Below are 9564 nucleotides of genomic sequence, written 5' to 3' on the forward strand. Positions count from 1 at the left end.
ATTTTTGGTTCAAACATTTACTCTCATCCCAAGTCTCTGCTCTTGAATGTGTTCCACTGAGAAGGTTGACTGGGTTGTTGCTCGGCATCATCCCACACAGTCTGGTCCTGTTCCACTGAGCAGCTCCACCGGGCCGGTTGGGGGTTCAGTGCCTTGCTCAAGAATGAATGAATGAATGAAAACTTTATTTAACAGATTGCAGAATGGGTACAATACAGTACGGCTCAATACACACAATTGTTAAGGGGATGCAGACCAGAGAAAGACGTTTGTCTTGTTTACATCAGGGTCCCCCATTTTCAATTCATAGTGAGCGGTGGTTGTCGGGGGTGATAATCATTCAGGCCCTCTGAATAGATATCCTTTATACCACCACTGCCTGATAGAGCTAAATGTCCACTACCCAACCGGAGCTAAATGTCCACTACCCAACCGGAGCTAAATGTCCACTACCCAACCGGAGCTAAACAGCCCTTCTTGGCTGCTCCATCCATCCTTGCCCCCTAACTGTATTTGGGAGAGCCTAACTGTATTTGGGAGAGCCTAGCTGTATTTGGGAGAGCTGTATTTGGGAGAGCCTAGCTGTATTTGGGAGAGCCTAACTGTATTTGGGAGAGCCTAGCTGTATTTGGGAGAGCCTAGCTGTATTTGGGAGAGCCTAGCTGTATTTGGGAGAGCCTAACTGTATTTGGGAGAGCCTAGCTGTATTTGGGAGAGCCTAGCTGTATTTGGGAGAGCCTAACTGTATTTGGGAGAGCCTAGCTGTATTTGGGAGAGCCTAACTGTATTTGGGAGAGCCTAGCTGTATTTGGGAGAGCCTAGCTGTATTTGGGAGAGCCTAGCTGTATTTGAGAGAGCCTAGCTGTATTTGGGAGAGCCTAGCTGTATTTGGGAGAGCCTAGCTGTATTTGGGAGAGCCTAGCTGTATTTGGGAGAGCCTAACTGTATTTGGGAGAGCCTAGCTGTATTTGGGAGAGCCTAGCTGTATTTGGGAGAGCCTAGCTGTATTTGGGAGAGCCTAGCTGTATTTGAGAGAGCCTAACTGTATTTGGGAGAGCCGTCGATCATTCACAGAGCTCTATTCTATCTCCACCTGATGATGACAAACACAAACTGTGGTCATGAAAACAACACATTTGTGAAGTGACATTACTGTTACTCTATGGTAGCAGGAGTCCACCCCCCCCCCCCCCCCCACAGTGATTCTGCCTTTGTATTGTATGTATATAATAAGATGTCTAATGTTATCTTGTGATTGGCATGAATGGGTCTAACGCAGTTGGAACGCAATGCTAGATGCCATCTGTTGTGACGTCAGTGTGGCATGAAAATACTGCGTTGTATTGATTAGTAAAGAGACTCGAGACTTTAGAAGGATGTCCCTGGATCCAGTCTAATGGAAGCATGTTGCTGCTTCTCTTCAGACCAGGAACCAGGAACATGTTTGGGTCACGAACCGCAGTTTAAAACATGGCTCTGAGATGACGCTTGATGAGCACAACCACTAAAGAGCTGGTATTTAACCAGAAACGGACCAATGGCCGTCTAATGTAGGAGAAAGGAAGCTCTGATACAGATAACAGATACAGATCCGTATATATATATCCGTATATATATATGTAACGTTACGGTTGTGACATTGTCACCTTAAACTTTGATGCCCCGAGGGAGTTTCGAACCCGGGTCTCCCACGCCGCGGGCAACAGCACAGACCGCTATACCAAGAAGTGAACTCACTGCTTTGTAACGTGTCTGTGTGTCTTTTGAGGGTGAGAGTGAGTTTAACCCACAGCACCGCTACTCACCCCAGTGAGAGTGAGTTTAACCCACAGCACCGCTACTCACCCCAGTGAGAGTGAGTTTAACCCACAGCACCGCTGCTCACCCCAGTCACTTCACAACATCTGAGGGTGAGAGTGAGTTTAACCCATAGCACCGCTACTCACCCCAGTGAGAGTGAGTTTAACCCACAGCACCGCTGCTCACCCCAGTCACTTCACAACATCTGAAGTCCATCGTGACTGTGCTTCGCGGTACCATCCGTTACATATATAGATACAGATAAGATACAGATAAGATACACATACAGATACACATACAGATACACATACAGATACACATACAGTTACAGATACCGGTATCAGACATTGGGCAGATACCAACATGAAATAAAACAGGGTACTGGATTTTTGCCACATATTGTGGACGAAAAATTATTATATCTTCAATAACGGTCCAGTCTTCACTGTTCTATAAAAGTCATGGATACTTTGAACTTGGTATCGAACGATGAACTATAACAGATGTAACAACAGCAGTATCAGTGCAAACATCAGATGACATTTTTGGGTTGAAAATATATAGATGCTTTTCCAATCATATTGATATGATAACCACTAAACCTGACCACTGTGAGTTATGGGATGTCTGCACTGGCTCTCATTGATGAAGACGTACATTTCATTGTATTGATGTAGTGATTTCTTTCTTTAGCCACTGAAACCATGATCAGTATTCTTCTGTGAGATTAGTGTTTCTCAATCTATAGGTTCAGGACTCAAAAAGGGTCACAGACTTGTTTCTTGTGGGTCGCCATCATTATAGGAGCAGTATCATTTTCATTAGAGTGATTCTCTATGTGAGACTATTATTTCTCAAATTGCGGTCCAGAGAAAAAAATTTGATCTCATGATCGACCACTACGATTATCTTGTCTTAACCCTTGCTGTTCATCGTCTTGTGATGTCAAATAATGTATGTTTTACAATAGGGTAAGAAGGATAATGTCTGATAAGATAAGAAGAAACTTAAATATCCCCAAGGGGAAGTTGTGTTGTTGCATCGTAATGTGCTTAAAACCTTTTCGGAAAACTTCATGTAACAAAATGGCATCTCAATACATCAGTCAATATAGACATGATGCTATTGCTCTGAGGAGGCGGGGCCTCAGATGACATCACGGGAGGAGATATCAGATGACATCACAGGAGGAGATATTCAAACTCATTCATTCTCAATAACTGTCAAACTAAATGAATGTGTGCAAAACACATACGTAGGTTTAGAGCCTTGGGATATGTGTGAGATTATGTACAAAATAAATCAGCATTGCGTGTGCCCCTTTAAGTTGATTTATTTGTTTTTTTAATAAATGTGTTTTAATGCTGTTGCTAATCCCAAAACCAGAGTAAATGAATAGGAGGCATGCTGTTCAAATGTTAAATTGTATTCATGTATGTGTGTGATCATCACTGTCTTGTACGAGATCTCTTCAACTCATGTTAACAGCATAGTTCTGTTTTCTTTTTAATCCTATCTGATAAAACACCAAGTGCTTAGTTGGTTAAGTCCACCTGGAAAACTCTTCTTGGTGTTTCAAATATTAGGGGAAATGTAGCTTATGTTAGCAATGCTAATTATTTAAACTCTGTTGACTTGGACGTACATTTGTTAACATGTGTAGGTTGAGTCGAGTGAGTTAGAAACAATTTCTCCAGAAGGTTGTAACTCTGCTGTGTTGCTCGGATGAGAGCTTGTTTTTGCAAGGTGTTGTGTTACTGTACATGTTTCAATTCTCCCCACTGACTTCCACTATAGCTAGTAGGGCTGTACCCAATGTAATACTTTTTTTATTTTATTTTTTACATTCGAAGCTTCTATTGAAGTTTTCGAATGAAGCTTCAAATGTCTGTCATCATATTTTATGACATAATCATAAAAGATTACTTTTTTATCTTTAAAAAATTCCTCAAACAAAATCCTCAATTTGAATAAAGTGATTAATCTGATTAAATGAGTTTTTTATTTTTTATTTAATCAACTCAGCTTCATCAACATAAATAATCCAATAAGGGCACAGTTGGTACGAACGTGATGGTGACGTCTTGATGGAGCGCCGAGCGGATGCAGATAGGCTACATCATTTATGATAAATGTTTTATTTACATTTGTATGACGAGTCATATACTATAATAGTATAATACTATAATATTAGTGTAGCCTAATCTTTATCTGCAACTGTGAAGAAAAACCCCATCGGTTTAAACAGAATGAAGACAAAAAATTATAATAATAATTAAATAAATAAAAAATTCGAATGTTGATTTAGAATTTGAATGTCAACGTTATGAATGAAGCTTCAAACTATTCGGTACAGCCCTATATATATATATATATATAGCTAAATACTATATGCATCTCCAATGTGTTGAGATGTTTACAGAGATGAGATGTAAACACTGAGACAAGTGCTTTCTGGATGGACTGAAGAGATTCCTAAACACCTGAACACTCTCTCTCTCTCTCTCTCTCTCTGATCAGTGTCTTCATTCTTTCTGTGAAAGATGTCTAAAGCAGACAGCCTGACTTGGGTCTGTATACCTTGTCTGTATACATATAGCAGAGCGGTGGCAGCTTACTAAGAAACCATGTAGGCTGCTGTTAACAATCTAGTTGGGAAGAAAATCATCTCCACGGAACAAATCTTTCAATAAACTACAAGGTGACTGTTGTTGTTGTTGTTTTTCTTGACCACCGTTTCATTCATCCTTGTAATCTTCATCTGAATCTTAGACAGGCCACCAAACCTATATAATAATGCAGGACTTAGGAAGTCTTTATTTGGCATGCAAACGACACACACATGCGATGGGCGGCACACACACACAGGAACACACACATGCAATTTCTTGTGTCACCTAATGCGATTGAGTCTCTGCACTTGACCCATCCCGTCGTCCTTCGCCCCAAGGGCAGCCGGGAGCAGATAGGGCGTCGACGTGAGCCGCGCCCCGGGGACCAATCCAAGTGCTCCTGCACGTCTTCGTCAAGGACGCCACAGCGTCAGTGATCTGTTGTTGTGCATGTTTTTCCATTGGGTTTATCTTATCGGGAGGGGAAACCCTTGCGAGCACGGGGAGAACATGCAAACTCCACACAGAAAGGCCGGGGAGATACCCCACCTGGGTACCTGGCATCATGGAAACCTGGTCCCCAAGCGGGAATCGAACCCTGGACCTTCTTGCTGTGTAGTGTTAACCACTACACCACCGTGCCGCTCTGGAGCTTGTATCACCACCTGAGCTTGTATCTGGATTTGAGACACCAAACCTGAGCTTGTATCTGGATCTGAGACACCAAACCTGAGCTTGTATCTGGATGTTAGAGAGGACACCAAACTTGAGCTTGTATCTGGATCTGAGACACCAAACCTGAGCTTTTATCTGGATCTGAGACACGAAACCTGAGCTTTTATCTGGATGTTAGAGAGGACACCAAACCTGAGCTTGTATCTGAACGTTAGAGAGAACACCAAACCTGAGCTTTTATCTGGATGTTAGAGAGGACACCAAACCTGAGCTTTTACTTTTAGATCCCTTTTTAGATTTTAAAATATTTATAATAATATTTACATTATACATTACGGACTGGCTGCCGATATCACTAACCTCTTCTTTTCCCCTAAACAGCAATAAAAATGCTGTTCAACTTGCTTTTACTTTGTGCCGTGTGTGTTTTTGTTAATTCCAATCTGGTCTACATAAACAAATAAGCAAGGAAGTAGAAAGATAGATTGGCTATATCAATTAGCAGTCCAATAGGGATAGGGGAGAGCAGATGTAGAGTCATTGTTCCTACTCTGAGATTTGTGTGTGTGTTATTGTGGGAGTCTTGCTTACAAGCTTGGTGATGCTTAAAGGTAATGTTCAGTTTCACCACTAGATGGTGCCAAATGATCCAACATTGTCTTCAATTATTATGTACTATCTATGTCCAATGTCCATCATCACCATTGTTCTGAAGGCCCAGATTAACACTGAAAGTCTGCGTTTATTATTTTGTATAACTTATATATATAAGATATATATCTTTACGTCATCTGTTTGCCTAACAGTACTTATCAACAGTATCATTCGCCTTATTGTAGATGTCCCATTCTTAACGCCGTAGGCGCCAGGCGCGCGCCCCCTGAATGAATGAATGAATGAAAACTTTATTTAACAGATTGCAGAATGGGTACAATACAGTACGGCTCAATACATACAATTGTTAAGGGGATGCAGACCTGAGAAAGACGTTTGTCTTGTTTCCATCAGGGTCCCCCATTTTCAATTCATATAGACATTTATGACATACACAACAACATACATGACATTTATGGCATATAGGGACATATAGGTATTTAGTACTGATACATTTTTGTAGACATGTTTCAGAATATGTTCAGGCATGCCCGGACAAGAGAGAGCGCATTGATCTGTACAGGTGAACAGGCTGAGTCCACAGGGAACTAAGATAGAGTGTGTTGTGTAGAAGACGTGCAGCAGCAGCATTAACAGGAAAACTAACAGAGCGAGAGAGAAGACGTCTGGTGCAGTTGTACACAGACCGAGAGCAGTGTATCGTTATAGAGAGCCACATGGCTAATTAGATACCACTACATGACCCATATGAATGCAACCATAATTCCTTTCCTTACTATTTTATGTATTTCCATTATCTCACCTATCAGATCTGGCTGCTTTCTAGATGTACCCCACTTCCTTGATGCTGTACAGGCCACCAGTGTTCATTTTGGCAGCTATTTTCATTTTAGTTTTAGTCTTAGTCATGTGTCAAGTGCTCCTTTTTCGTTTTCATCATATTTAGTCATCTGCATTTATTTTTCGTTTAGTCAGTTTTAGTCAACTAAATGTCTGAGCATTTTAGTCTCGATTTTGTCTTTTTTGTTTTTGTCTAGATTTAGTCGCAGAAAACTGATGATTTTAGTCTAGTTTTCGCTAATAAAAATGTTTATATTGTAAATAATGCAATTCTATTTATTGTGTCTATGGGCTATAGTCTAGCCCAAACCCTATCAGCTGATTCACAATAAGTTCAGTAGAAGGCTAGAAGCCCAATAGTAACCAAACATTCCTTGAAATGGTCAATAGATTCAGAAATAGTCAGACATGGAATGGAACATATTCTGATTTAAATTGCTTTTTTTTTTTAACCAACAATGGAACATTAGGATAGTGTAAATACACAGTACACACTGATTGCAATTCTCACTGGTACCTACTGTACAAATTTCACACACGTCACACACATTCCCTTTTGTCCCTCGAGTCGTACCGTAGATCGCTGACGTCACTTAAAATGGCGGCCCCCATCAGAGCATTCGGCTAATAACATTAGCTTAGCGACCCTGCCACCGCACTTCTATGTGCATAAAGTGTGGTAACAAAATATCACAGCCCCTAAGACTGGGAGCGTTCTAACTCTACTGAGCATGTACCCAACATTATATGAAAAATTAAAAGTCATTACGACGTTTTAGTGCACTTCAAGCGCTAAAGGGATTCATAACTTATAGCGGGGTCAATCTCAGTGTTAGTACTCGTCTGTTTCTTTTCTTTTCATACCAACATTACCTTTTTAAGTGAACGTGGTCTTGTCCTTGTTGTATCCATGTGTAATGTTGATAGTAGTCTGGGATATAGGTCCCGACTCCCATGCTATTAGCTATTAGCTCTTCTGGCAGCCTAGCCATCCTCTCAGCCTCCGTCGTCTTAAATGCTATGTTCTTTTGGTAGAACTGTTCGGCTGCCGCAGGAGTGTTGAGAGAGTAGCAGATTCCGTTCATGGTTATTGGTATAAGCTATAGTCACCAGAGACCTGGGACGCGGTTTTTAGCCTCACGTATGTTATGTAGCTTGGCTTTTAGCCATAAACGCTGCTGAGCGTAACCCGGAAACGGAAATGGGAAATGCTGAAATAATAACGTGACTTATTCTAAAAGTTATAATTATTTAGTCTCATCTTGTTTTAGTCAACATAAATTAAGAGAGAATTTGTCATGGTTTTTGTAAACTACATTTTTGTGTGCTCAGTTGTGGTCAACGATATGTAATTAACTATTTAGTCGCGTTGGCGTCACGTGGTCTTCAATAACGTGACGTCACGTCTCGTTGTCGTCATGAAAAAAACCTTCGTTGACGAACATCTTTCGTCATCAATTTAGTCAACAAAATTAACACTGCAGGCCACTTGCAGAATCGCTGCATATCAGTACTTTGCTCGGTTTGGCTACCATCCAAATGGCATCCAACTCCACTGTATATTATTATTACCTTCTTGCATTTATCCACAAGGCTTTTAATGTTCCCTCCACGTTAGTTTGGAGTCAAAACACACTCTCAAGAATCTAAAAGATTCTACTATTTCTAAATTATTTCCATATAACTTCATCTGTTTGTTTTATTATTTGTATTGGTTTAAAAAGAAAATTCATGTACAGTTACTTACTTTACAAACTTTTACAAAAAGACAAACTTTACCAAACTGACAGACAGGCAGACAAGAAAAAAAAATTTCTTGTAGCCATTCCCAGATGTAACGAGCGTGACAGGCCCAGTTATAGAAGAGTATATTTGGCATGGCAAGGCACGCTTTACTGGTTGGTAGCTGCAAGATTTAAAATCTTTGCCTGGGTCTCTTTCCATGCCAAATGAACTTAGAAAAAGCCTTCTCAGGTCTTTGACATCTTTTTTGGATACCCATAATGGGAAGCATTTGTAAGGGGTAGAAGGCGGGGTAGAATGTTCATTTTTATTAGACTAGCCCATCCCATGACCGATAGTGGGAGGTCATGCCACCTTTCCAGATCTCTCTTAACCGCTGTGGTGACTGGGGCCAGATTCAGACGTGACAAATCTTTTAAGTTGGGAGAGATTTTAATGCCAAGATATGTGAATCCTGACGTAGTCCATTTAACCCTTTATCTGCCAGGGATTATTCTGATCTTAATCTACTGTCTGCCAGTACTGTAATAATAATAATAATAATAACTTTATTTGTATAGCACTTTTCATACAGAGGTTGCAGTTCAAAGTGCTTCACAACAGTAAAAAATACAGGCATAAGCGAGCATAAAAAGATAGACAGGTAGAATCACAGTGTTTCACATTAGGATCTAGCATCCCAATAGGCTCTCCGCTTACAGTTTTCAGTAACACAAATAGTAAAAATAGTTTAAAATGATTCAGTTTAAAAATAGTAAAAATAAAAATAAAATAAAATAAAATAAAAATTATAAAATAGAACGGACATAAAAAATACAGGCATGAGCGAGCATAGCAAGATATGGCAAGTGACAACAATGCATAAAGTTTACAGACAATCCATGCTGATTGATCTGCCATAAGCAAGTGAAAGTTTACAGACAATCCATGCTGATTGATCTGCCATAAGCAAGTGAAAAGTTTACAGACAATCCATGCTGATTGATCTGCCATAAGCAAGTGAAGATTACAGTCTGTTCTAACAAACCAAACTGCCATGTATTAAAGTTTACAGACAATCCATGCTGATTGATCTGCCATAAGCATAAGATTACAGTCTATTCTAACAAACCAAACTGCCATGTATTAAAGTTTACAGACAATCCATGCTGATTGATCTGCCATAAGCATAGTGTTTCACATTAGGATCTAGCATCCTAATAGGCTCTCTATTCAGTAATTAAAAAGTGCAATAACCGACGGACATAAAAAATACAGGCATGAGCGAGCATAGCAAATA

Source organism: Notolepis coatsorum (assembly GCF_963971535.1).
Source record: "Notolepis coatsorum genome assembly, chromosome: 20".
Classification (NCBI taxonomy): domain Eukaryota; kingdom Metazoa; phylum Chordata; class Actinopteri; order Aulopiformes; family Paralepididae; genus Notolepis; species Notolepis coatsorum.